The 27,371-nt window shown below is 45.2% G+C and overlaps 1 non-coding gene across 1 annotated transcript; it reads left to right on the top strand.

Annotated features, from left to right (window-relative positions):
* Positions 1 to 33: 33 nt before the first annotated feature.
* On the top strand, positions 34 to 27,371 carry LOC106573360 (uncharacterized). The gene is made up of 8 exons (XR_006759693.1): positions 34 to 383; positions 863 to 1,031; positions 20,302 to 20,395; positions 20,600 to 22,401; positions 22,753 to 23,015; positions 23,413 to 23,480; positions 24,294 to 24,466; positions 24,647 to 27,371. It is a non-coding gene; the product is annotated as an uncharacterized protein (transcript).

The following is a 27,371-nucleotide window of genomic DNA, read 5'->3' as shown; positions in this document are numbered from 1 at the left end:
ATTGGGCGGTTTCCGTATAACTTCAAAATATAAAAGTGGCAGTGTGGGCATACAGAATTACAACTACAAATTCCGTAGTACCCTATCTTAACGTGATTTATGCGTTTCACATTTTCGAACCATAGCCCAGTCAGATAAAGTAAACCTGTGAGCTTTAGTATTGTATGTTTAATATTAATGTGTGGTAACTTATCATCGTAGTGTTATCGATCATGCGATTAAAAAAATACACTTTAGACTACATATCCCAAGGGGTAAAGCCCTCTTTATCACCGTATCCAGGAAGTCATTTGCCGTTGCCAAGCAAACTTGTGCGTGTCTTTGCAAATGTTCTCTGAAGAATGTGCACTTCACACGTTTACGAATGTAGCTAGCTATCTAAGGTAAGATAAAATACGACATTGGGTATTGGTGGATAACCAAAATGAAAAGTTATTTGTGATTCCATTTGGACTTTTAAATTAATTTGTTATCTGCAGCCAATCAACACATTTGTATGATATTGAGAAGTTAGCGAGCTTCTTTTCATACTCAAGCCAGCAGCGCCAACCCCTAAGTGTGGGATGTCAGCTAGCTGACTAACAAGGCTAACTAACCAAATAGCCAGACGAGCGACTTCTTCTGACAATATGCCTCAAATAGAATGTCTTGTTTAGGAATTTATGCAACAAGTATGTTAGATACACCAGTAGAAGTGGCGCTAGCTAGCAATGTCACATTTTATGTGCTTTGTTTTTAGTATCTTAGCTATATTCTTCAATGGTTTCCATTGCAGTTACAGTAGACACATCTCACACACATAAATATGTTGATGCTTTCACTAACATATTATTATTATTCACCTTTATTTAATTGCTTCCAGGTGTCCGTGAGCGATGAGTTGTTCCCAGGACTCTGTACCTTTGGCGCGGCCGGGCACAGAGAAGGTACTGGTGACTTAGCTGAGTGGGTCTGGTCATATGAACCCAACCCCTGCTGCTTACAAGGACTCTGACATGCTGGTGGAGCTCTACCTCTCTACAGAAAAGCTGGTGAGGCTCTTATTGGGAAGGGATGTGTGGCCTTTTATGGGATATGGAAGCATGCTTCTTGACAAAATTTAGGGCATTAAAACAATTATATAATTGTAGTTTGCACAAAACCTATACATTCCTATATTCGTATGCATTTAAAGGACAAGCATGTAACTCCACAAATTAGCTAATGTTCTTAAACCATTAACATGCTCCATGACCTTGATTGCTGAGTGGACATATGGGGGGGGGCATATTCATAAAAGTGTCACAAGCATCAGAGGTTGATGAATGGCACACTGGACGCTCAGGATGTAGGCCTAAGCACAGCATTAGAGAACGTACATTACACACAGCCTCTGTCTATGTACAAGTCTTCATATTTAATACCCTTATATCAACAATAAGGCTAACATCAATAAGATCAAGTTTTTTTTGTAATCTCTCCTTGCAGTGTTTTTTTTTTTTTTATGGTTTTATCAAAATGATAAAACAAACTCTCATTGTCCTTTCCGTCAGCGTCACTGTTGAACTTATTTGGTGGGCTAGTTTATAAATGAGGCTGTGGTGTGGTTGCCTGGTGCGAAACGCTATTAGCCTCTTCAGTGAAATTGGTCTCTGGAAAGGAGGAGACAGCTTGGTGCAAATAGTGAGATCTGGCCATTAAAGCTTTTGGGGAGATTTGGATTTATCTCTGGTGTCTGTGCATCATTGTGAGTATGCTAAGCCAAAAGGCATGTCCCATCCATAATCATCTGTGGTGTGCAGTCAAAAACTAGATCACCATGCGGCTAAATTAGTTAATAGAACAATAAGAAATAGTTCCAAACCTCTCTGCCTATTAAAGCTAGTTTTCTGTTTTTCCCTCCCCACTCAGACAGTCTTAGCAAAATTATTGCTTGAGAAATGGCTCTTTGCTAAAAAGCTATTTTTGTTTATTTTTTTACCATTTGAATTGAAAACAATCACAGTAAGGTACTTAGTTGTTACCCACCAATTATTTGATATTGAGATATAACCATCTGCATTGGACCTTTAACCTAGAACCTGACTGCCTCCTCCAGTAACAGACAGACAGACAATAGTCACAGTCACTTGGATCTCTTTATTACTTTTTCATTAGTCAAATTTTCAACGTTTTCATTGCCTGTTTGATGCCAAAAGCAAGAGTAATTACCGTAAAGCACTTTTTTTTGTTTAGGGGTAGGCAGAGTTCTAGGCAGAGTTCCTCTGTCCAGTGTCTGTGTTATTTTGCCCAGCTTAATCTTTTCTTTTCTTTTTATTGGCCAGTCTGAAATATGGCTTTTTCTTTGCAACTCTGCCTAGAAGGCCAGCATCCGGGAGTTGCCTCTTCACTGTTGACGTTGAGACTGGTGTTTTACGGGTACTATTTAATGAAGCTGCCAGTTGAGGACTTGTGAGGCGTCTGTTTCTCAAACTAGGCACTCCAATGTACTTGTCCTCTTGCTCAGTTGTGCACCAGGGCCTCCCACTCCTCTTTCTATTCTGGTTAGAGCCAGTTTGCACTGTTTCGTGAAGGGAGTAGTCACAGCGTTGTATGAGATCTTCAGTTTCTTGGCAATTTCTCGCATGGAATAGTCTTAATTTCTCAGAACAAAAATAGACTAACGAGTTTCAGAAGAAAGTGCTTTGTTTCTAGCCATTTTGAACCTGTAATCAAACCCACAAATGCTGATGCTCCAGATACTCAACTAGTCTAAAGAAGGCCAGTTTTATTGATCCTTTAATCAGAACAACAGTTTTCAGCTGTGCTAACATAATTGCAAAAGGGTCTTCTAATGATCAATTCGCCTTTTAAAATGATAAACTTGGAATAGCTAACACAACGTGCCATTGGAACACAGGAGTGATGGTTGCTGATAATGGGCCTCTGTACGCCTATGTAGATATTCCCTTAAAAATCTGCCGTTTAGTCATTTACAACATTAACAATGTCTACACTGTATTTCTGATCAATTTGATGTTATTTTAATGGACAAAAAATGTGATTTTCTTTCAAAAACAAGGACATTTCTAAGTGACCAAACACTTTTGAACGGTAGTGTATGTATGTATGTATGTATGTATGTATGTATGTATGTATGTATGTATGTATGTATGTATGTATGTATGTATGTGTATGAGATAACTCAGCAAAAAAAGAAACGTCCTCTCACTGTCAACTGCGTTTATTTTCAGCAAACTTAACATGTGTAAATATTTGTATGAACATAACAAGATTCAACAACTGAAACATAAACTGAACAATTTCCACAGACATGTGACTAATATAAATTGAATAATGTGTCCCTGAACAAAGGGGGAGTCAAAATCAAAAGTAACAGTCAGTATCTGGTGTGGCCACTAGCTGCATTAAGTACTATAGTACATCTCCTCCTCATGGACTGCACCAGATTTGCCAGTTCTTGCTGTGAGATGTTACCCCACTCTTCCACCAAGGCACCTGCAAGTTCCCGGACATGTCTGGGGGGGGAATGGCCCTAGCCCTCACCCTCCAATCCAACAGGTCCCAGACGTGCTCAATGGGATTGAGAGCCGAGCTCTTCGCTGGCCATGACAGAACACTGACATTCCTGTCTTGCAGGAAATCAAGCACAGAACGAGCAGTATGGCTGGTGGCATTGTCATGCTGGAGGGTCATGTCAGGAAGAGCCTGCAGGAAGGGTACCACATGAGGGAGGAGGATGTCTTCCCTCTTACGCAGGATGCCTAAGGCACGTTCACGTAGATGAGCAGGGACCCTGCGCATCTTTCTTTTGGTGTTTTTCAGAGTCAGTAGAAAGGCCTGTGTGACAGCTTTATTGGGATGATAAATCCTATGTAGTGGGCTTGTGTACTGTAGTCAATCATGTAGAGAAGTGGCCTCAGAGCCCAGGTATACAGTAGCTTATTGTTGCGTCTCCTTTATGACCTACACTAACTACAGCTGAATAAGAGGGAAACAGAAAGTACAACAAGCTGACACACACACAGTACAGAGACAGAGGAGATTTAGGTATCAGCACTGGGGAGGACCAACACATCTGGTTCAACAGTCAAACCATTTTCAGATCACTTCTATTCCCCCTATCAAGATACTCAACTGAACAAACCACTTCAGCATCTCTGTCTGGGCCCTAATACACTCAGCAAAAAAAATTAAGTACGCCTGGAATTGATATACAGTGGGGGAACAAAGTTTTTGATCCCCTGCTGATTTTGTACGTTTGCCCACTGATAAAGAAAGGATCAGTCTATCATTTTAATGGTAGGTTTATTTGAACAGTGAGAGACAGAATAACAACAAAAATATCCAGAAAAACGCATGTCAAAAATGTTATAAATTGATTTGCATTTTAATGAGGGAAATAAGTATTTGACCCCTTCTCAATCAGAAAGGTTTCTGGCTCCCAGGTGTCTTTTATACAGGTAACAAGCTGAGATGAGGAGCACACTCTTAAAGGGATTGCTCCTAACCGCTGCTTGTTACCTGTAAAAAAGACACCTGTCCACAGAAGCAATCAATCTATCAGATTCCAAACTCTCCACCATGGCCAAGACCAAAGAGCTCTCCAAGATTGTAGACCTACACAAGGCTGGAATGGGCTACAAGACCATCGCCAAGCAGCTTGGTGAGAAGGTGACAACATTTGGTGCAATTATTCGCAAATGGAAGAAACACAAAAGAACTGTCAATATCCCTCGGCCTGTGGCAAGATCTCACCTCGTGGGGTTGCAATGATCATGAGAACGGCGAGGAATCAGCCCAGAACTACACGGGAGGATCTTGTCAATGATCTCAAGGCAGCTGGGACCATAGTCACCAAGAAAACAATTGGTAACACACTACGCCGTGAAGGACTGAAATCCTGCAGCGCCCGCAAGGTCCCCCTGCTCAAGAATACATATTCATGCCCGTCTGAAGTTTGCCAATGAACATCTGAATGATTCAGAGGACAACTGGTGAAAGTGTTGTGGTCAGATGAGACAAAATGGAGTTCTTTGGCATCAACTCAACTCACCGTGTTTGGAGGAGGAGGAATGCTGCCTTTGACCCCAAGAACAACATCTCCACTGTCAAACATGGAGGTGGAAACATTATGCTTTGGGGGTGTTTTTCTGCTAAGGGGACAGGACAACTTCACCGCATCAAAGGGACGATGGACAGGGCCATGTACCGTCAAATCTTGGGTGAGAACATCCTTCCTTCAGCCAGGGCATTGAAAATGGGTCGTGGATGGGTATTCCAGCATGACAATGACCCAAAACACACGGCCTTGGCAACAAAGGAGTGGCTCAAGAAGAAGCACATTAAGGTCCTGGAGTGGCCTAGCCAGTCTCCAGACCTTAATCCCATAGAAAATCTGTGGATGGAGCTGAAGGTTCGAGTTGCCAAAACGTCAGCCTCGAAACCTTAATGACTTGGAGAAGATCTGCAAAGAGGAGTGGGACAAAATCCCTCCTGAGATGTGTGCAAACCTGGTGGCCAACTACAAGAAACGTCTGACCTCTGTGATTTCCAACAAGGGTTTTGCCACCATGTACTAAGCCATGTTTTGCAGAGGGTTCAAATACTTATTTCCCTCATTAAAATGCAAATCATTTTATAAAATTTTTGACATGCGTTTTTCTGGATTTTTTTGTTGTTATTCTGTCTCTCACTGTTCAAATAAACCTACCATTAATAGACTGATAGACTGGTCATTTCTTTGTAAGTGGGCAAACGTACAAAATCAGCAGGGCATCAAATACTTTTTTCCCCCACTGTATATAGTGTATTCACAACCCTTGAAGTTTTCAAAATTTTGTTACGTTACAGCTTTGTTCTAAAATTGATTAAATGGTTTTTTTTCTCTCATCAATCCCTTTACAATGAAGATCTGTGAAGGTATTTGGCTATATATAAAACCTGCTCCAGAGCGGTCAGGACCTCAGAGTGGGGCGAAGGTTCACCTTCCAACCGGACAACAACCCTAAGCACAAAGCCAAGACAATGCAGGAGTGGCTTCGGGACAAGTCTCTGAATGTCCTTGAGTGGCCCAGCCAGAGTCCGGACTTGAACCCGATCGAACATCTCTGGAGAGACCTGAAAATAGCTGTGCATTGACGCTCCCCATCCAATCTGACAGAGCTTGAGAGGATCTGCAGAGTAGAATGGGAGAAACTCCTCAAATACAGGTGTGCCAAGCATCATACCCAAGAAGACTCAAGGCTGTAATCGCTGCCAAAGGTTCTTCAAGAAAGTACTGAGTAAAGGGTCATAATACTTATGTAAATGTGATATTTGTGTTTTTTATTTTTAACAAATCTGCCAAAATGTATAAAAACCTGTTTTTGCTTTGTCATTATGGGGTATTGTGTGTAGATTGATTGAGAGAAAAAAACTATTTAATCAATTTTAGAATAAGGCTGTAACGTAACAAACTTCAAGGGTTGTGAATACACTGTATATATTGTGGTATCCCAGGAGGTCTACCCCGGGGGATGGTAATAGAGGGGAGCTACGTGAGGCGACGTTGGCTCCCTCTGCTGGGAATACAGGAGCTGGGCACCCCGACATGGACAGCTAAGTGGAGGTCATTTAGAGGAAAGTGCCAACCAGCCGTGGAGGCTAAATAAAAGGAGCACGAAGGCACACCACGGGAGAGACGGACACCAGAGAAGAGAGAGATGGAAGACCGAGCAAACCTAAGTTATTTCTGTGATATATTTATTTTCTGTCTTAAGTAAAGTTGTTTTTTCGGACTAAAGCCTCCCTGTCTCTGTGTCAATCTCTTCACGCTCAACCCAACACCCCACGGTTTACCACATATGGTGGAGAATGCGGGCACTTCAATAGATTTGGGTGCTGTGGGGTCGAGTGTGCAGAGATTACCATGGAGGGGCTGGTGGCTCAGTTCATCCTCAGCCAGCAGAAGCAACAGGCTCTCCAGGAGCAAGCGCTGGAGGAGCAGCACCAACAAAACCGCAGACTGGTAGCGGAGGTAGCCCAGTTGAAGGTTGGGAGGGCTCAGGAGTCTGGCCCGACTCAGTTCTTTGTTCAGTTAAGGGAGGAAGATGACGTGGAGTCGTATCTGTGCACCTTCGAGAGGATGGCACAGCGAGAAGGATGGCCCAAGCCCCAGTGGGCCAGCCTGTTGGCACCCTACCTCTCTGGGAAGGCCCAGATGGCCTGCTTTGATTTGAACACTGACCAGGCTACGAATTATGAGGGACTCAAACGGGAGATACTAAGCCGTTATGGGTTCAATCTCGCACGCCGTGCACAACTGGTCCACGACTGGGCCTTTGACCCCACCCTGTCCCCCGTGCGCAGATGAGCGACCTGGTGCGGCTGACCAAGGGCTGGCTACTGACGGAAGTACCGTCCCTCCCGATGCTCAACAAACTCGTCCTGGACAAATACCTTCGGGCCCTGCCCTACGAGATGAAGGAGACGGTGAGCATGCAGAACCCCCAGAGCCTGGAGGAATTGCTGACAGAGGTGGAAATTCACCAGAACACCCAGGACCTGCTGAGAGGGGCCCGAGCGGTGAGAGGAGACACGGTGAGGGGGGCGACCAACACAGAGAGGCGAGAAGCTGAAGGGGGCCAGGACGGAACCAGCCGAGGCTGTGAAGCGGTGCGGTGAGCCGGGGCACCTCGCCTGGAGCTGTCCCGGCTGGGAGGAGGCCATGCCCTCCGCACCCCCCAGCTCTGCGATAACCCGGATGGCGAGTTACATCACCTCCTGTTGGGCGCACACCGAGACGGCCTCTCCGATGGTTCCGATACGAATCGATGGCATTGACACCAGCGCTCTGCTGGACTCCGGCAGCATGGTGACCCTGGCCCACCCGCAGTGGCTCACACGAGAGGGGAAGGAGGAACCGGGGGACGAGGGGTGACAGTGTCCTGTGTACACGGGGACATGAAGAGGTACCCAACGGTGCCCGTGAGGATAACCACCCCAAAGGGGGAGTGCCAGATGCTCGTGGGAGCTGTGCCTAACCTACCCGTGTCCATTCCCCTCGGTCGAGACTGCCCTCTCTTCCAGGCACTGTGGAGGAGGGACCTGGGGAGGCGAGCACGGGAGGTAGGAAGAAAAGGAAACAAGATGGTGGCCTGTGCCACCCAACCCCTGCCACAAAAGGTGTCCGCTGGGCCCGAGTCGGACCCGGAGGAGGAAGACGACCCCGCTCCAGCAAGCAAGCCACCGTGCGAGGAAGACCTCAGGCTCCCCTTTATGGAGGTGGAGGCCCTAGACGGACTTCCCGACATGGGAATCCTCATGGGTCAGTTCGGGACGGCTCAATTAGAAGACCCAAATCTCCAGAACGCTAAGGCCCAGGTGATGGCGGTGGATGGCGTACTGTTACCTGGGGTAAGTGATTGGCGCTACCCCCGCTTCGCAATTAAGCTTCATTTATTGTATCAGGTAGTAAAGCATAATGGGGAGACTAAGGACTTGTTACTCATACCCAGCCAATATGTTAGGACTGTGTTGCAGCTTGCCCACACCCACCTGCTTGGGGCACACCTGGGGGGTGGAGAAAACCAGGGAGCGGATCGGGAACCGGTTCCACTGGCCCGGAGTCAAGTGCGCCGTGGAGGACTACTGCCGTAGTTGCCCGGCGTGCCAGATCACAGCTCTGAGGGTGCAGTATCGAAACCCTTTGGTTCCCTTGCTCATTATAGGAGTGCCATTCGAGCGGGTGGCAATGGATCTGGTGGGTCCATTGGTGAAGGCCGCGAGGGGACACCAATACATCCTGGTAATCATGGATTACGCCACCTGGTATCCTGAGGCAATCCCGCTACGCACGGCGGCATCAAAAGGTATCGCACGAGAGCTCTTCCATTTATTCAGCCGGGTGGGTATTCCGCGGGAAATCCTGACGGACCAGGGCACTGCGTTCATGTCTCGTGTGATGAAGGATGTCTGCAATCTGTTACGAATCAAACAGGTGAGGACCAGTGTGTACCATCCACAAACCGACGGGCTGGTGGAACGCTTCAATAAGACCCTGAAACAGATGCTGAAGAAGGTCATCGAGAGAGACGGGAGGAACTGGGACCAGCTGCTGCCCCACCTGATGTTTTCAGTGCGCGAGGTACCCCAAGCATCCACGGGGTTCTCCCCCTTTGAGCTCCTGTATGGCCGTCAGCCCCGTGGGCTGCTGGACCTAGCCAAGGAGGTCTGGGAAGAGCAGCCGACCTCCCCCTTCTCAGCGTAGTGGAACGTGTGGAGGAGATGATGGCGATTTGGCCAGTGGTGAGAGAGCACATGGCCCAGGCGCAATGTGCCCAGGAGCGTGTCTACAACGGGGGGGCCCAACCACGAGAGTTCCAACCCAGTGAGAAGGTCTTGGTGCTAATCCCTACCACGGAGAGTAAACTCCTGGCTACGTGGCATGGGCCCTACGACATCGTTGAGCGGGTAGGCGACGTCAACTATAAGGTCCGCCAACCGGGGCGGAGAAAACCCCTCCAGCTTTACCATGTGAATTTACTGAAGAAATGGCATGCACGCGAGGCGCTGTACGTAACGTGGACCCGGCCACAGCAGGGCCCACCCTCGGTCGAAGTGACAATGGGGGAAGATCTCAGCCCGATCCAACGACAGGAGCTCAGAGAGTTGGTCCAGCGGAATACGGCCGTGTTCTCCAAGGTGCCGGGGCGCACGGACCACGTGGAACATCAGATCCACACCCTTCCGGGAGAAAAAGTGCGTAAACGGCCATACCGGATACCAGAAGCCCGGAGGGTGGCGGTCCAGCGGGAAGTGACAATGTTAGAAATGGGGGTACTGGAGGAGTCACATAGTGAGTGGTCTAGCTCCATAGTGCTGATTCCGAAACCGGACGGAACCGTCCGCTTCTGTAATGTCTTCCGGGGCCTGAACGAGGTCAGTAAGTTTGATGCCTACCTCATGCCCCAGGTGGACGAACTAATCGACCGCTTGGGGACGGCGAGATACGTCAGCACCTTGGACCTGACGAAGGGGTATTGGCAGGTGCCACTGGCAGCGGCCTCCTGGGAGAAGTATCCCAGGAGGTCTACCCCGGGGATGGTAATAGAGGGGAGCTACGTGAGGCGGCATTGGCTCCCTCTGCTGGGAATACGGGAGCTGGGCACCCAGACACGGACAGCTAAATGGAGGTAATTAGAGGAAAGTGCCAACCAGACATGGAGGCTAAATAAAAGGAGCACGATTGCACACCGCGGGAGAGAAAGGAGAGAGACGGACACTAGAGAAGAGAGAGATGGAAGACCGAGCAAACCCAAGTTATTTCTGTGATATATTTATTTTCTGTCTTAAGTAAAGTTGTTTTTCGGACTAAAGCCTCCCTGTCTCTATGTCAATCTCTGCACGCTCAACCCAACACCCCACGGTTTACCACAATATCAATTCCAGGCGTACTTATCAAATGCCTTTTCAAAGTCAGCTATGAATACCAGGCCTGGTTTCCCAGATTTTTTATTGTTTTATTGTTTCCAGTACTTGTCTTATATTATCTCCAATGTATCGTCCGTGTAAAAGACCTGTCTGATTAGGATGAATAATATCCAGCAATACCTTTTTAATTGTATGTGCTATGCATTTTACTAGAATTTCTGCATCACAACACTGAATTGTAAGGGTCCTCCGATTTTTAATGGACTGGATCTTTATATTTACCACTTGGATCCTGTTCCAATAATGTTTTTCAAGGAACAGAATCAGAACCGGGAACGAAAGTGATCTGTTCTGGAACAGAAACATTATTTTAAAATAATGGGAATCGGTTAATAATTATATTTTACATTCCGGGAATTTTTTCAAGTCCCACTAAATATTGCAACATAGCGCCTATGCAAAGCCCTCACTGTCACTCAGAAACTTATTCCAGTGTCTGCCAACCAGCTGAAAATCTTTGCCAGTGTGTGTGTAGACTACCTGCCCCCCCCGAAACATAGGCTACTGTAGTTTACTGACGTTACAACCATGATTCAGAAATTAGGGAGACAGATTTAATTAGAGAAGAATGGATTAACCTTTTCAATGCTAGTTAAGGATACTGTAGTTATCACATTTCATATTGGATTTATTAACTACAAAAAGCTAAGACGTGTTTTTATTTAAATTCTGGTGCCGCTCTGTACACACAAGCTTGTTAGCTAGCTATCTAGCTAGCTTCTCTGGTTTAACATTAAGCCAACTCTCTGAAGTTCAAAGACATTCAAAGTTCCTTCATAGAAGCTGCTCCTCCTTAGGTATAATTCTGTGAGCCCAATTCAGATAATGCATAACAGCAAGATGCCCAGAGCTTCAAGTCAAACCTCCTCCTCCACCTCCACCCTCGCTTTCCCGCTCCATAGAAAGCTGCTCTATCCGATTGGTTATGTAATTTAATGTCGAGCAAAAAAATGTCGATTTCAGAAGTTTAAAAAGGAACCATTACTTCTTTTGGGGTTCGAACTGGTTCAGAACTTTATTTTGCTGGTTGGAACAGTAGAACGGAAAAAAGAATAGTTCTGTTCAGAACGAAACGATGGCAAAATAATTTAGGTTCCAACCCCATGCACAAAACAGAACATGCCAAATTCACATTCAGGTTTGTACTGTACCATACATAGCTCTCTCACTGAGCACAACTCCCTCCTGCTCTTCTCACTGCTTTAACAGATAAGGACAGAAAGAACCGCACCATCATGCTCACCTATGTCCTTAAAAAAAACTCAATTGCACAACTTGTGCGGGCATGACGGAAGTTTGTCTACACAGGGGTGAATCACAAGCAGCAGACTCTGTCTCTCTCTCTCCGATAATGAATGGAGATTATAGGTCTGTTAAGGCGTGGCTGGGAGGGAGCCAGCCAGTTGTTTAAGACCCAATCGAATCAAGTCATCGGCCCTCTGTGACGTGTGAGGAACGTCTCTCTCTCTTTATCTTATCATCTTGCAGGTGCCTACTTGCCCAAGCTGGTGCATCTGAAAATTAACAACAGTATGATAACGTCAGTGAGGTAAGCGGAAAGTCCCACTCTGTAGTGCTCTGTCTCTGTCTCTCTGTCTATTGTAGTTATGTGTTGGAATTTTCTGTTAAATAAAACAAAGCATTTTCTGCTCTGAGTACTACAAACACTACTACTAGCAGCAGCTAACAGTAAAAAGGCAGGTAGCCCTAGATGCTCCATTCCTATGATAGGGGACAAAGCAGGAGACCCACTGTGTGTGGGTTTCCCATCCTCCCACAAAGAGAGCTGTAATTGGAACCAGAGCTAGTGTCATCCCATGGGGATCTCTGTGACGCTTCACCCTGGCCTGGCTGTCTGCATCAGGAAAGGCCCAGAAGCAGAAGGCTCTGGAGGCCCGCAATGTGGTTAAGAGCTAGGCTTTGAAGACCGAGACCCCTGGGTCCTGCTGGTAGGCTATGGGTTAGGAACATACACAGTACAGGTGCAGTGGCTTTATTTCCACTAAGGCAGGCCGTAGGGAGCTGTAACACTAGGGCGAGGGGGAACAGCAAATCTGACTGAGGGCCTTTGTCTGTGGAGAAAGAGGATGCACCCGGCCTGTAAATCGCACAGCAGACAGACAGACTGTAGCCTGTTTGCCAGATCAATTTTTGCTTTAGCCAGAACCTCTGTCATTCGCATGTATAACAGCACAAAGCACACAGATTTGGCAACCAGGCAAGGCTGACAAGGTTCTGCTGGAAAAAGCCTGTCATTGGAGGATGAAGATGAAGCCATTGTGCATCTGGGTAAGTGTTATACAGGAAGCAGAGGATGCGAGAGGAGCAGAGGGGAGAAATATCTGTGTTACATGGCCTGGAAGTTCTGTAGAGGGAGCGAGGGATAAGAGAGGAGAGGGAAGGTAGAGTGATACAGGAACAAGGGATAAGAGAGGGGAGAGGAGCAGAGGGGAGATAGAGAACTGTGTGACCCACCCTGTGAGGAACAGCCAAGGGCCGGCCGGACGTGAACAGCCTCGATAGCATTTCCTGCTCTGGTCTGCGGAGGCTGATGAGGAGAGAGTGTTTGTTAGGGAGGGTGGCGGTCAGGGACAACTGAATACTGCGCCTGCTGGTGTTGTGAGGAGTCAGGAGAGAAAGTAGGGAGTGTGCTGTTGGGGCTAAGGTTGAGGGGACCAGCTTTTAAAAATGTACTGAAGTTGGGGACTGACCAGAAGTCATAGATAAACAAGGCTTCAAAAGGGTTTCCCATGGGCCTGGGTTTGGATGCGGGGGCTGGGGAAGTGTGCAGAGAGTAGGGATAGAAAGTCCAGAGGGGTTGTGGAGAATGCAGTATGCTGGCTGGGTTCTGGAGGCCTGTCGGGGGACTGTAAGGAGTGTGCTAAGGTCCAGGGGTACTCATAACAGAGGCTGGTGAGAGAGAAGAGAGTCTGCAGGGGAAGGAGGGCTGGGACACTGGCGGATGGGGGTGTCAAGTGGGGACTGCTTCGGGAAAAGGGCTGGTAAGATCCTTTCAGATGTGATTATTTTTCCTTATCATGAATTCCACATTTTCGGACCAATACTATGTCTTACAACTGTTGCTGTTTTATTATCGTTATTAATGGACAGGTGGCCTTTGGTCTAAAGCGCAACCATTTTGGTCGCATAGGCCTATGCTCTAAATATTTCTTCTGTACTAGCTGGAGTATTGATAATTTGGTTGGTAGCACCTAGTCTCACGTTGCCATACCTCCAAAATCACATCTTGGTCACGGTCCCTTGGCGGTCTTTAGAATTTTGTATTGCAAAAACTGTTTGAAGGATACGCTGGTTCCCAGTGGCAAGATTTTGATTGGATGTTACATTTCAAAAACCCTCCCCCCACACGCCCATAGAAGGGGTGCTGTGTGTTATGTGCATCACTGTTTTCTGTCCGGGTAGGACACATTTTGTAGAGTTGTTGTGTATGCTAGTTTCAAGTGTGGCCGACAGTCTGCGATTTATATTTATTGAAACTGAATGTGGGTTATGCTGGTAAAGTCAAAAGTCCCAAAACATTCTAAACCGCTTTGGTGACAAACACACTTTGTGCCTTGTCTCCGTAGAGCCCCACACTGGATATATCATAATATCCATAAAACCTAGCGGTCAAGCGGAAATTGTTTCAATCGTTTTTTTCACAATTTTTTTCACCAATACTTCAAATAAGGGCTGTGTTTCATGTAGGCTTACCCTGGCGTGTCATTTTAAAAACCATGTAAATCTTTTGGACAAGGTGACTTTTATCAATATATTCGGCGCTATTTACTCTCAGATTAAAAAATGCTAATTAGCACAAATCAGACATCATGCAAGAATACAAATCCTCACAAACGTCTGCATGTTGTCTCTCGATGGCAACATTGCTAACAGGTACATTTAAAGAAATTTAGGGGTAGGGTAAGCCTACACAAAACACAGCCTGTATTTTAAGTGTTTCTAAAACCCGCTATGGAAAAACTTTTGGAACTGTTTCCCTTCTTCTTCAATGAGGTTTAACGGTGGTTGGCATCCATTGTTAATGGTGCATTACCGCCACCGGCTGGACGGGGTATTGAATAAGAAAAAACATTCCGGGAAAGGGGGAAAATGACATCATACAAAATATAACACGTCAACTAACATTAAAAAAATGTAATCATACTTTTTCCAATCACAGTCCACTCCAAAATACATCCCTACGATGGGGCTACATTCACCGACAGGATTTCTTGCACCGCCTCGGCTGTGAAATCACAAAGTCCCAAAAAACGTTCAGCAACATTCAAAATTATTCCAATTTTCGTATACTTTTTCTCCGCTTGTGCTGTACAGTTTATGACCATTACAATAAATAATACAAAGTCCACCTTTTTACTATGTAGCATTTCACTGTCCATTGGTTGATGACAAACCTTCACCGGTCTTGGTGGCTCTACTACAATTCCTTCTTCCCCGCTACTCGTTCCTTACAATTTTCTCACCGCCTCCAGATAATAGACAGATAATTGACCTGTATGTCAATCATACAGGTCAATCAACGTGCGCCAACCACTCCTTCGATGTCTTCAGTTATATCCTCTGCCTTTATTTCTTGCGTCACCCCAGAAATAGCCCCCTTGATAAGCGCCCTGCTACGAAAATCCATGCAGGAAACATTCCACTCCGATATCTTTTTGAGTCTTAACACTCGCGTCTTCTGCTCCGCAGACACACAAAAAAATCTAAAGACCACTTCTTGTGACACTCACCGACTCCACACTTTCTTCCAACACATTCCAGATTTTCCTGGATACGTTAAACATATTTCTCAAGTAGCATTCATCCCAAACACTGACACTGACCAAAAACGAGTCTAGTGGTTTCCTATTTTCCAACATAGCTTTACTTCTCGTTTACCCTTTTCTTTGCCGCTGCAACCCACTCATTCTCACTTTCTGTACCATTAACTTCACTCGACTCACTAGCAGTTTCAAACAAAACCTCAGTTTCTGCAATCATCCTTCCGTAATCCTAGCTACCTGAACTATTTCCCTGTTTGTCCGCTAGGTTTTATGGGTATTATGACTCATGCAGTGGTACTCTATTCGTCCCCATGGCTGCGCTTTGCTACCACAGGTAAAATCTTGAAGATTGCATATTATTTCGTTGTAGTAAGGACCCGAAAAAACAAAGGGAGTGGGAGAACCTATTAAAGTAGGTAAATACATTTAGAAAATGTAAAAAATAAATAATGTATTACAGTACTAGTAGTAGGCCACTTTGTAGGCTAACTCAACTGATCTGCTAGCTAATGTTACACACTGTTTAGCTAAGTGAATTAAATGTCATCAGCTAGCTAACTTTCTATTAGCTAGCTATCTTGATGTAATTATTGTAAATGAAAAACACAGTCTCCAAATGCTTTTGTAGATAACAGTCATGGAAGAAGGTAAAATTGCAGCTCCAGTTGTCAGAAAAGGGAGAGTGAAGGCTACTGGATAGCACAGGTAACTTTGTGGGAGGACATTATGAAAACATTCTCCAGTTCCAGACCCGAGAGAGAAAAACCTTGAGGACAGAGAGATAATAGCGACATAATATTCAGTGCTGTCTAATTTGAGTATAATGAAGCCTGTTTCTTTGTGATGTTTTCTGTCCTCAGATATAGAAAGCCTGTGTTTGCAAATGAAAAGATGGGTCCCAATGAATGTTCCAAAAGACTAATGGTGCATTTCCATACATGATTTACCCCAGTGTTTTACCCATAAGGCTCAGACCTTTCGGTTTCCATCTACGCGGGACGGCACCCTTGTGCCACAGGGCCATGTCTCCGGCAGACCTGCTCTCACTTGGGGCCAAAGCCAAGCCACTGGTACTTTGCAGTTTAATTTACATAACAAAGGCTAACTCTGAACTAACATCTTCTCACAAACTAACTGTGTATACCAGCTGTATTTTTGTATACAAAATGTTGATAACATAGGTAGGCCTACCTATATGCCATGGGTTATATGTGTAGGCCTACTTATGTTAGCACAGGTTGTATACAAATATACAGTTGAACATCAAACACAATGTATTAACCTATTACAATTGGGGCAGGCGAACCCTGCTGGAGGTCTGCTGGGTGTGCAAGATTCTGTTTCAGCCCAGCAATAACACACCTGATTCAACTTATCAAACCCATTGAGTTGACAATCAAGTGTGCTATTTCTGGGATGTAACAGAAGTTTGCTCACCCAGTAGAAGAGCGATCAGTGGAGCAAGGTTGTGCTATCGCTGGTATGGAGTTTTTTCTTTTGTTCACCTGAAATGATGCTTTAGTAATAATAGTCTACTCCTCAATAATCTATTGTTGTTTTGACTAAGATGTCTAATCTTAATTTACGAGTTATTTTATTTGTACATTTTATAGTGATGAAGTGTTGATTCTTTCGAGGGAAGTGTTTTAACTTGTTTTAATTGTTAAACTATTTTATTCAAATGAACTAGTGTCAATGTTGATTAATCGCATATCACAATCCTGCAATAAAGAGGGGAAGGGCTTCTGTGTCTGTTTCCGTGTTGTATTCTCAAATGAACATTTCCTTTTTGTCTAGTAGTTGAACGAATTGTTTTCAGATGGTCATAACAAGAATCATTTAGCTATTTGATTTTGAATTGTAAGACCCCTTGACGTATCAAAAAATATATTTATTAAATATGTGTTGAAAACAATGTTTGGGCCTTACTGCTGTTAGCCCATACAAATGCATTGAATAACAGATTCACTACATGGAACAACAAAATAAAGTTTGTTCTGAGGTGTCTGTCCTATATCTGAGAGAAATAAGAAAGATCAGGAAAAAAAAATATATATATATATGTGTGTGTGTGTGTGTGTGTGTGTGTGTGTGTGTGTGTGTGTGTGTGTATATATTTCCTGATCTTTCTTATATCTCTCAGATATAGGACAGACACCTCAGAACAAACTTTATTTTGTTGTTCCATGTAGTGAAGCTGTTATTCAATGCATTCAATGCATTTGTAACATAACAAAATGTGTAGAAAGGGAAGGGGTCTGAATACTTTCCGAATGCACTGTAGGTGGATGCGGTGAATTGAGATGCATCCAATGCAAAAAAAAAAACATATCTCTTGCTTAAACTGATGCATTTTTATGGGGATTTTTTATTATGCTAATTCTATTCCTGTGGGTGAGTGGACATGGACCTTAGGGGTTTTTAAGTGCCGACATATAACATTGGTTAGTGCAAATCCAACCTTTAAAATGTAGGTAAAGTATGAAAATAATATTGGTCAATAATATCCTTTTTTTATTAACATTTTGTTGGCTTTATAATCATGAGAAATTGAACTATACTGAACAAAGATATGAACGCAACATGCAACAATTTCAAAGGTTTTACTGAGTTACAGTTCATATAAGGAAATCAGTCAATTCAAATAAATTCATTAGGCCCTAATTTATGGATTTCACATGAATGGGAATACAGATATGCATCTGTTGGCCACAGATACCTTTAAAAAAAAAGGTAGGGGCGTGGATCAGAAAACCAGTCAGTATCTGGTGTGACCAACATTTGCCTCATGCAGCGCTACACATCTACTTCGCATAGAGTTGATCAGGCTGTTGATTGTGGCCTGTGGAATGTTGTTACAGTCCTCTTCAATGGCTGTGTGAAGTTTCTGGATATTGGCGGGAACTGGAACACGCTGTCATACACGTCGACCCAGAGCATCCCAAACATGCTCAATGGGTGACATGTCTGGTGAGTATGCAGGCCATGGAACAACTAGGACATTTTCAGCCTCAATGAATTGTGTACAGATCCTTGCATTATCATGCTGAAACATGAGGTGCTGGCGGCGGATAAATGGCACGACAATGCGCCTCAGGATGTCGTCACGGTATTTCTGAGTTCAAATTGCCATCGATAAAATGCAATTGTGTTCCTTGTCCGTAGCTTGTTGCCTGCCCATACCATAACCCTACCACCACCATGGGGCACTCTGTTCACAACGTTGACATCAGCAAATCGCTCGCCGACAAAAGACACCATACACGTGGTTTGCGGTTGTGAGGTCGGTTGGACGTACTGCCAAATTCCCTAAAACGACGTTGGAGATGGTTTATGGAAGAGAAATGAACATAAAATTCTCTGGCAACAGCTCTGGTGGACATTCCTGCAGTCAGCATGCCAATTGCACGCTCCCTCACAACTTGAGAAATCTGGCATTGTTTTTTGTGACAAAACTGCACATTTTAGAGTGGCCTTTTATTGCCCCCATTACATAGGTGCACCTGTGTAATGATCATACTGTTTAATCAGCTTCTTGATATGCCACACTTGTCAGGTGGATGGATTATCTTGGCAAAGGAGAAATGCTTGGGATGTAAACAAATTTGTGCACACAGGTTCCTTGACTAACCTGTACCCCCACACATTTACTCGGTACCAGGCCCCCTGTATATAGTTTCGTTATTGTTATGTAATTCTACTGTGTTACTTGTTATTTTGACTTTATTTCATTTTGGAAATATTTTCTTAACTCTATTTCTTGAACTGCACTGTTGGTTAAGGGCTTGTAAGTAAGCATTTCACGGTAAGGTCTACACCCGTTGTATTCGGCGCATGTGACAAATAACAATTGGTTTGATTTGAATTTGAGAGAAATTAAATTTTTGTGGTATGGAACATTTCTGGGATCTTTTATTTGAAACATAGAAACCAACACTTTACATGTGGCATTTATATTTTTGTTCAGTGTAGCTAGTTATACCTAGGTAGCTTACAAGTTTAGCTGACTTTTCTCAAAAAGTACTTCATTGTGACTAGCTTCTTCTTGGCCCTAATGCTAGGCTGCACAGCCAAATATCACTCCAGAAACATAAAAATAAAAAATATTGATATGGCCAGCGTTGTAGATCATTTCTCCCGTCTTGCTTTAGCTAATCTCAAAATAACAGAAATGCGGCGAAAACGAGCGTGCTGCAAGCATTGTAAAAATGTTTGTCACCAGTGCTTGTTTTTAGTCAAAAAAGAATTATTCAATGTCACTAATCTGGTGAGAACCTTTGGCAAGGCATTTGATTGGTTTAACGTGTTACGAATAATCACTGATTAACACCCCTCTTTAGCAGATTTCCGCAATGACACTTCCCCAGGTTTCCAGTTTTACAGATGGTTAAATGAAGGAGGCTTTTATATTATAAAAAAAATGGCCTCCTATTGGTTCAGGCCAGGGACCAATCACAATGGGAGTACAACACAAAACAGTTTGATTGGTCAGATTGTGGCAACTCATTTACCAATTTACCAATGAGGGATTCAATTATCTGGCTCGGGTTACCCTAGTGGGAGGAGTTTTCACCAGTTGAAAAGTGATTGCATTAGTTTTGGAGGCGGTGTTATGATACTAATAGTTTGTCGAGCCTGGTGGCTACCAGTACAGCTCCATCTAGTTGTCACGTTGGGGATAACAATTGTGGACAACTAGCAGTTTAGCTAAGCCTAACCCAAAACCTTTTCCTAACCTTAACCTTATTCTCCTAACCAGCTACGTAAAGTCACTTCTGTCCGTAGCTGGGTTAGGCTTAGCTAAAATGCTACAGTTGTCAACAAACCATAAATCTCCACAAACCATCAGTATCACCACAGCGGCTCCAGGAGATGAGCTTCAAAACATGATTCATATAGGCTATCTAAATACATTTAAATCAATCTATTACTCTGGTGCTTGTTTTAAAAGTTGGGTACACCAGTGATACCAGTACCAATGAACAAAGCCCTGCCGGTAGCCTTTTTCCCTCCTGATGTTCTGTTGTGACACTTCCACCCTTGCCTCTGGATCATGGCTGTGTAGAGACCTGGGAACCACGCTGTCTCACCTTCAGGTGCTGTGGATATCTCACTGCAGCCTGGCAGACCTGGATGGTGTCCCCTACTCCTCTCTCAAGGTAGAGTTTGTAGTGGAAAACCTTTGCAGTGTACCGTCATGAACTACAGTCTACAAGACCTGTTACTCCACCTGGCTTCAAGCCACCTCGTTCACCTGTGAAAACCTCACAATTCAACAAAGTTTGACGTTTTATGTATTTGACTGTAAAAGTTGAGTTCCACTAAACCTGAGCATGTGTTGGTATGTCCTCTCCCTACGCTAGGAGCTGTATGTGGCCTACAACAGAGTGTCGGACCTGAGTCAGGTGAGCATGCTGGAGAATCTACAGCTGTTGGACCTGGAAGGGAATGATGTGGATGACCTGGTGCAGGTGCAGTACCCGGGCCTGTGCTCCCAACTCCGCACGCTCACCGTAGAGGGAAACCCTGTCTGTATGCACCCCCAACCTAATGCCACACATGTATTTGCACACACTCCTACACTCCTAACCCTCACCACAACCACAATCGTGTATATTATTGTATACCTTACTGAATCTGGATTTTAGATACTCAAGATGCGTGCATATATGTGTGTGTGTGTGTGTGTGTGTGTGTGTGTCCAGGCATGGGGGTTGTGAGTGTTTGAGTCTGGTAATGAGATTATCCAGAATGACTGTGCTACCATGGCTCTGCATGCTGGGCTCAGGCTGTGAGTCATACTCTCCCCAATGTCCCCCATATGGGCCCAGATGATATTGTCTGCATCAGGCAGAACAGGGTGGGACTGGAGAGCAGGGGATAGGGAATTGGTGTCCAGAGCAAAGCAGGCTTTGCTTCTGTAAGTAGGGATGGTACAAGCTGTGGTGATGGTTAGTATAAACATTGCTCAACTAGGCAGGGTGGAAAATATACTCTCTTTAGCACAGGTGTTGATATGGGAATGAGCCCATATTAAAGTGGTGTATTAAGGTTTCACTATAATGACGTGATGCAGTGTTGAAGTGGTATGAATGGATGAGTGAATGTGTTTATTTTTTACCCACCCAACCAGCAGCAGGAATTAGGAAACTGGGGCAGCGAGGGAGGGAACGCTGTCCTGAATATGCATTAGGCTTGGTCCAAACACAGAGAGGGGTCCTTGGGTTTTCTTTTTTTTCTTTCTAGACTCTGGTTGTCTATACCCTTGGTGGAGCACAGAAAGTGCAGCTCTCGCTCTCTCTTTCTTCTCTCTCCTCCCCCTCAGTCTCGCCTCTCTCTTGTCTCTTTCCCTCTCTCTCCCCCCTCTCTCTCTGTTGGTTGGTGAAGGGTGAGAGTACTCCGCTCTAATTTGATCTCTTAGCAGCAGCATAGTGCTTTTACTGGTCTCTCTCCCTCCTCGCTCTCCTCTCAGTGCTGATAAAGGACCAGAACACAGTACAAAGTGCAGATTATTGCCATTATTAGCACTCAGAACCATGTTCTTTGTCTCCTCCTTTGAACAGAAGTTACACTCATTGTAGCTTAAAGCTCTTCTAACAGGGCTATGTTCTTTTACAGTATGTTATTCTGGTGTTAAGGGGTGTGTTTGGCGTTGAAAGGATAACTTTGAAAGGTTGGACATTCCTTGGCCTTAATCAACCATTATAATCACAACCAAAGCACAACCTTGGACCCTTTATACAGTCACCTATCATATTTGTATCACCTAACATACTGAATCGACTATGTAGTTCAGAGGTAGGCAAGTCTGCTCCTCCAGGGCTGCACTGGATGCATTTATTCAAGCCCTGTTTTAACACACCTAGCCTAATTCAACATGTCATCTGCTTATATGGACCTCGATTAGTTGAATGAGGTGTGTAAGTGCTGGGCTGGAACAAAAGCCTGCACATACTGCAGCCCTCCAGGACTAGATTTTCCCTACCCCCCATGTAGTACTCGTTGACTGGGCTGGTCTTGTGCAACTGAAAGTAGTTGGAGTGGATCTGTTAGTGTCTCTTTTTTTATGTGCGGGTTCTCTTCCTTCAAGGTACCCTCTCGTGTTTCTTCATCCTGTCTTCTTCTCTTTTCCCTAGTCCGAGGAGGAGGAGAGTTACTGCTACCGGTAAGAGAGCTGGTCCCACAGCTGCATTACCTAGACTACATGTGTGCAGAGGAGAAGGCAGGGCCTGGTTGCACCAGCTCCATGGGGGAAGACTGGGCCCTGCTCAGAGAGTCCATCAAAGACTGCAGCTGCGCAGAGACGGCACTATATGTGTGTGTGTGTGTGTGTGTGTGTGTGTGTGTGTGTGTGTGTGTGTGTGTGTGTGTGTGTGTGTGTGTGTGTGTGTGTGTGTGTGTGTGTGTGTGTGTGTGTGTGTGTGTGTGTGTGTGTGTCTTTTTGCTTCCATAAGGCCATTAATACTACTCTGTGTTGTACTCTTCTATATTTTCCCTCTTCCCTGTCTGGCCATAGAGGAGAAAGCAGCCAGATAGGTGCTGGGTCTGGAGTAGGCACTCAATCTGGCCAGCGCCTAGCTCATAGCCTCTCCAGTTCCTGTCCATCCAGTCGACCGGTCAGTGCCAGGCCTCTCTCAGCAGTTGACTCCAGACCCCTTTCTGGGTCGTGACCCTTATCAGGGGCTGGGTCCAGAGCCCTCTCTCCTTCCGGGTCCAGATCCGGTTCTGCTGATGCAGGTCCAGCCTCTGTGGACCCAGACGCTAGCGTTCTGACGCACGGTGAGATACTGTATTGGTGTCCTTGGCACGGAAAGCCCTACCATCTCCACATACAAGGCCTCACTTTTAGTAACTGAATATGGCCCATATAGTGAACCAGGCTTATTGTTTTGTCTCCTTTTTGTGTGTTATTCAACAGTTTCTAATGTATTTGACTTATTTTCAAAACGTAGCATCCAAATGTATAATTAGTCAACACTGCCACCATGAGGACCTGTTGTAACAGTGTCTGAAGATTCATCATCATGTCGTTTTAAATCAAAGCTCATTGATTGTCTGACCCCAGAAATCAGGCATACTATGCCTTTATCCAGTTTCCTAATTTCCCATGTTGTGACAATCCCATCCCTGATTAGCTATCCTCCACAGTAATGAAATGTTTTTTGTTTCTCTCCAGGTGCAGGGAAGATCTTGTTCTGTGGGAACGCTGTCCAGGCCCTCAGAGCCAGGCGACAGAAGATGAGGGTATGTTGACCCATCAGTGGGGATAAACTGTAGATACTGAGTTCTTACTCATCTCTGGCACATTGACCACCACAGCAGAGATTTGACAGTTTTCCAGTGACCAATGGAAAATGGCCCAGAGGAGTGAAGGTGGAATAGTTATGTGTTGTGACAGGCCATTATGGCTGGGTGACGTCGCCCCCTGTCTCTCTAATGTGATGTCAGGATGAACAGAAGGAGATAATTACCCGAGAGAGGAGGGGAGGGTGATGTAGCGATGCAGCTGTGGCCCAGGTGACATGACAGACAGAGCACCCTGCCAACGTCCGACGATATGTCATCTCTACACACGTGCTGTCTGTCACTCTCTCTCTTTTATTTCCCTAATTCCTCTTTCGGTTCTTCACTGTATTTCTTCTTCCTCTGCCTCCATCCATATTCTATAGCTCCATCCCTCTCAGCATTCCTGTCCCTCTATCCCTCCCTCTGATTCCCTTTACCCTCCTCTATCTTCAACCTCATCCATCTCTCTCTCTCCTTATGCAGGTGCCACCCCCACCTCTGTGTAAAGCTCTGTCCCTACCTTTGTATGCAGACTGCGGCCCCCTCACCTGTGTCCACTCCGAGCGCCCCACCCCTCCATGTTTTGGAACACACATATGACCTTTCAGAGCAGGACGGACACCAGCGCAGCGACGTGTTCTCTGAGCTCAGAGCCTGGAGGGAACAGCATAACATGTACTGACCACTTAGTCCTGTGTCAGTCAGTCAGCCAGCCACTCTGAACTGACTTTTCACTCTTTTCTATGACTTTGTGTTCCTGACGTTTATTAGCTATGGAGAGGGATGGCCTCAGATACTGACCATCCTCCACAGTGATGACGAGAAGGATGATGAAGGAAGTTTCAGCATTTTCAGTGGCGAGGAGGTGGGTGGAAAAAGAGACGGGTCGAGTCACTGGGCAAACACTGGCTCGCCAGACTTACCTTTCCAGTCCCCCTCTTCAGGTGAGTCTCTCTCACCTCTGGTTTACAAGGCCATCAAACATGTCAAACCTATTCAGTATATGAAATATAAAACCAAGAAACCTAAATATAAATCCAAGGATTTTAACACAGAATAACTTGAAATCACACTACCACAATGCAACATCAAATGTTCTCTAGTAAACTATGCTTCATTTACAGATGTGTTTCAGATAAAAGCCAAATCCCTTGAGGTGGCCTGTATCTCCCTGTCCTCTGAATCCACTCTGACGCCCTCTCCCCCTCAAAACGCCACATCAGACCCTGGTGGCCGGAGGATGTCAGAGCTGCGAGCACGCAGACTGAGGCTTAGTGGTGGGGTGGCTGAGGCCAGGGCTGGGACTGCTGTAAAGCCTACTGACGACCACACAGAGCTAGGGCCAATTAGAGGAGACCCAGGCTTGAGGAACCAAGGGCTCCAGGAGTCTGTGAGGCCCAAAGTCTCTTTGCTTCCCCAGGCTACTCACCCCCTGCCACACAGGCCAGCCTCCAGACCCCTAGTCCAAGGGCTCAGGTCACCGACAGGCGGAGCTTCTGTGCAGTCCAGCAACGGGCATCAACCAATCACCTCGCGGAGACCACCAGAGAGGACGGCCATCATGTTTAGGGAAGAGGACCCTAGGGGCTGGATTACATCCAACAATCACCTGAAGAGTGGAACATAGGAAGTTCACACTTTGATTCGATAGATTCTTTGTCAGTGTTTTGACTCCCTCTGCTGGACAGTTAAAGAATCACTTACATCCCACTTTTCTTTCCCAGCTCAGAATTGTACAGTACTGACACTGATCTCACAGTGCCTTTACTGAGGACAACAGCCCTTGTAGGGGGGGGGCACATTCCCAAAATTGCATTTTTGTAGCCCACTGTTTTATCATTAGAATGTGATACAAAACAAGGCAACAGTGTGCTTAAGGACCATGTGGACACCTCCGAACGGTCGGATAGGCTGTTTGGAGTGTTTATCCGACTGGATTAAAAAAAGTAATAATAATGTCCCCCCAACTTCTAAAACCGAAGTTGTGCCCAGGATCATAGCAAAAGTAATGAAGACGTCACATGGAGTTTCCTAAATGAAATAGTGTATGTGCATATAATCAGACTGAGTGCTGTAGGCTAGTGCTAACACTACTGGAGCTTTTTCAGAATATTTGGGAAAAGTTAGTTGGCCAGTGTTCCTGCTTAGAGAAATACCTTTGAGCTGCTGGATCAGGACCAGTGCTATTGTGAAGCTTACAATGGAAAGGTCAGGACCAGAGAGAGGAAAACTGATCCTAAATCAGTTCCTAAGGGTAGAATGTAATTTAAGTTCTGTTTGTTTTGACTGGAGAAACTCTGTGACACCCTCCTCTTCATGTGGCGTCCCATGTCGACAATAGGTGAACAATTTTAATCAAGCTGACATATTTGAGCAAGCCCAATCCTGTTCCGGGAGCCCGGGAATCCATACACACATACACACACTCACACCGCAAACTGAGGGCCTGATTCCAGTCCACATGTCTGTCAGTTATGCTTCACTGCTGTCTCAGGCAACAGGACACAAATAAAGGAGCAATAGAATAACAAAACATTGTCTGTCATCACAACCACAGACTACTGTTTGATTACTTACTACCATAGAAGACTTGTGTGGGATTAATGGATACACAGAAACACATAAAATACCATACGAAGGTGCGTGTTTCAACCATGAGACTGTCCTTACATAACAAGAAGAAGCTGTTGATTTGACTTGCCTGAATAACCTGATGCATTTTGCTGCCTCCTGTCTGAGCCCATCTGTGCAGCCGTTTCCCAACACGCACCTGTGCTCTCACCAGCCATGTCTCACATGATCTGTATAGCTGGCACCCTGTTGGGCCTTCTCAACTGCAATGCCTACTTACTGCTCATCTCATTTAACCAAAGAATTTAATTCTCTGAGGTTAACACTCTTGGCAAAGGGCAATCATCCACACTGCCTGCTAGTGATGAGAGAGAAAGAGTGAGAGAGGAAGATCAATGCAGCAGACAGCTGGAGAGGGAAGCTCAGACAGGGGTCCAGGAAGTTGGCTCATTTAACAAGTTTATAATTTGACTGTGGAAAGGCAGACTCCCAGCTGGTGGTGACTGACTGGAATCTGGATTGTAGAGAGCTTGGCCCTGCTCACCAGTCATTAGTCTGTAACCAACCAGGTGCACTGTAAATGTAGCCCGCAGGTTGTATACCTACTCTCCCACCATTACGCCACACACTGAAGTCTACCAGCGTTATCATAAAATGAGAAAATACCTTCACCACTATACAAGGCTGCTATTTGTAACCAGCTGACCACAACATAAAGATGACAGACCACATAGTAAAGGGCCTGGTAACAGACTATAAGTCAGGGTGTGGGTACATTGGTTGGACCCTTCTGCCCCTGGGTTACTGTGAATGGAACACTATCATTACAACCTTGTTGTTGGGAGATGATTGACACTGTTGGTATGACAGCAGGTGGGAGGAAGATGCTTTTTCTCTGTTATCAAATTAAAAAGACAATTATACCACCACACCACTCCTCCCCAAATCTGCCTCTTGATTCCCAAGAGATAGCTTTCAACAGAACATTGATGCTCTTTAGAGGGTGGAGGAAGGGTGTTTCGGCTCAAGTCAAATTAAAAAAAGTAAACGGTACTAATTATAATGTCACCTGTTTACCAGACATCTGAAACGCAAACAAAATGCCAAGTGGATGGATGTTTATCGTATCATTCAAAAATGTAGATTCTTTCTTAGAAGTAAACGATCTTATAGGAGTCTCTGAGAGGAGATGGGACACCCCATTCCTAGCTTCAGTGGACATGCGGCATGCAAAGAATGGTATGTGGATGAAGGTCATGTTTAGGCAAATAAACTATA

This window comes from Salmo salar, chromosome ssa16 (genome assembly GCF_905237065.1).
Source record: "Salmo salar chromosome ssa16, Ssal_v3.1, whole genome shotgun sequence".
NCBI lineage: Eukaryota > Metazoa > Chordata > Actinopteri > Salmoniformes > Salmonidae > Salmo > Salmo salar.
Note: the sequence above shows the minus strand (reverse complement) of the source record. Positions and strands in the feature narration are given on the sequence as shown.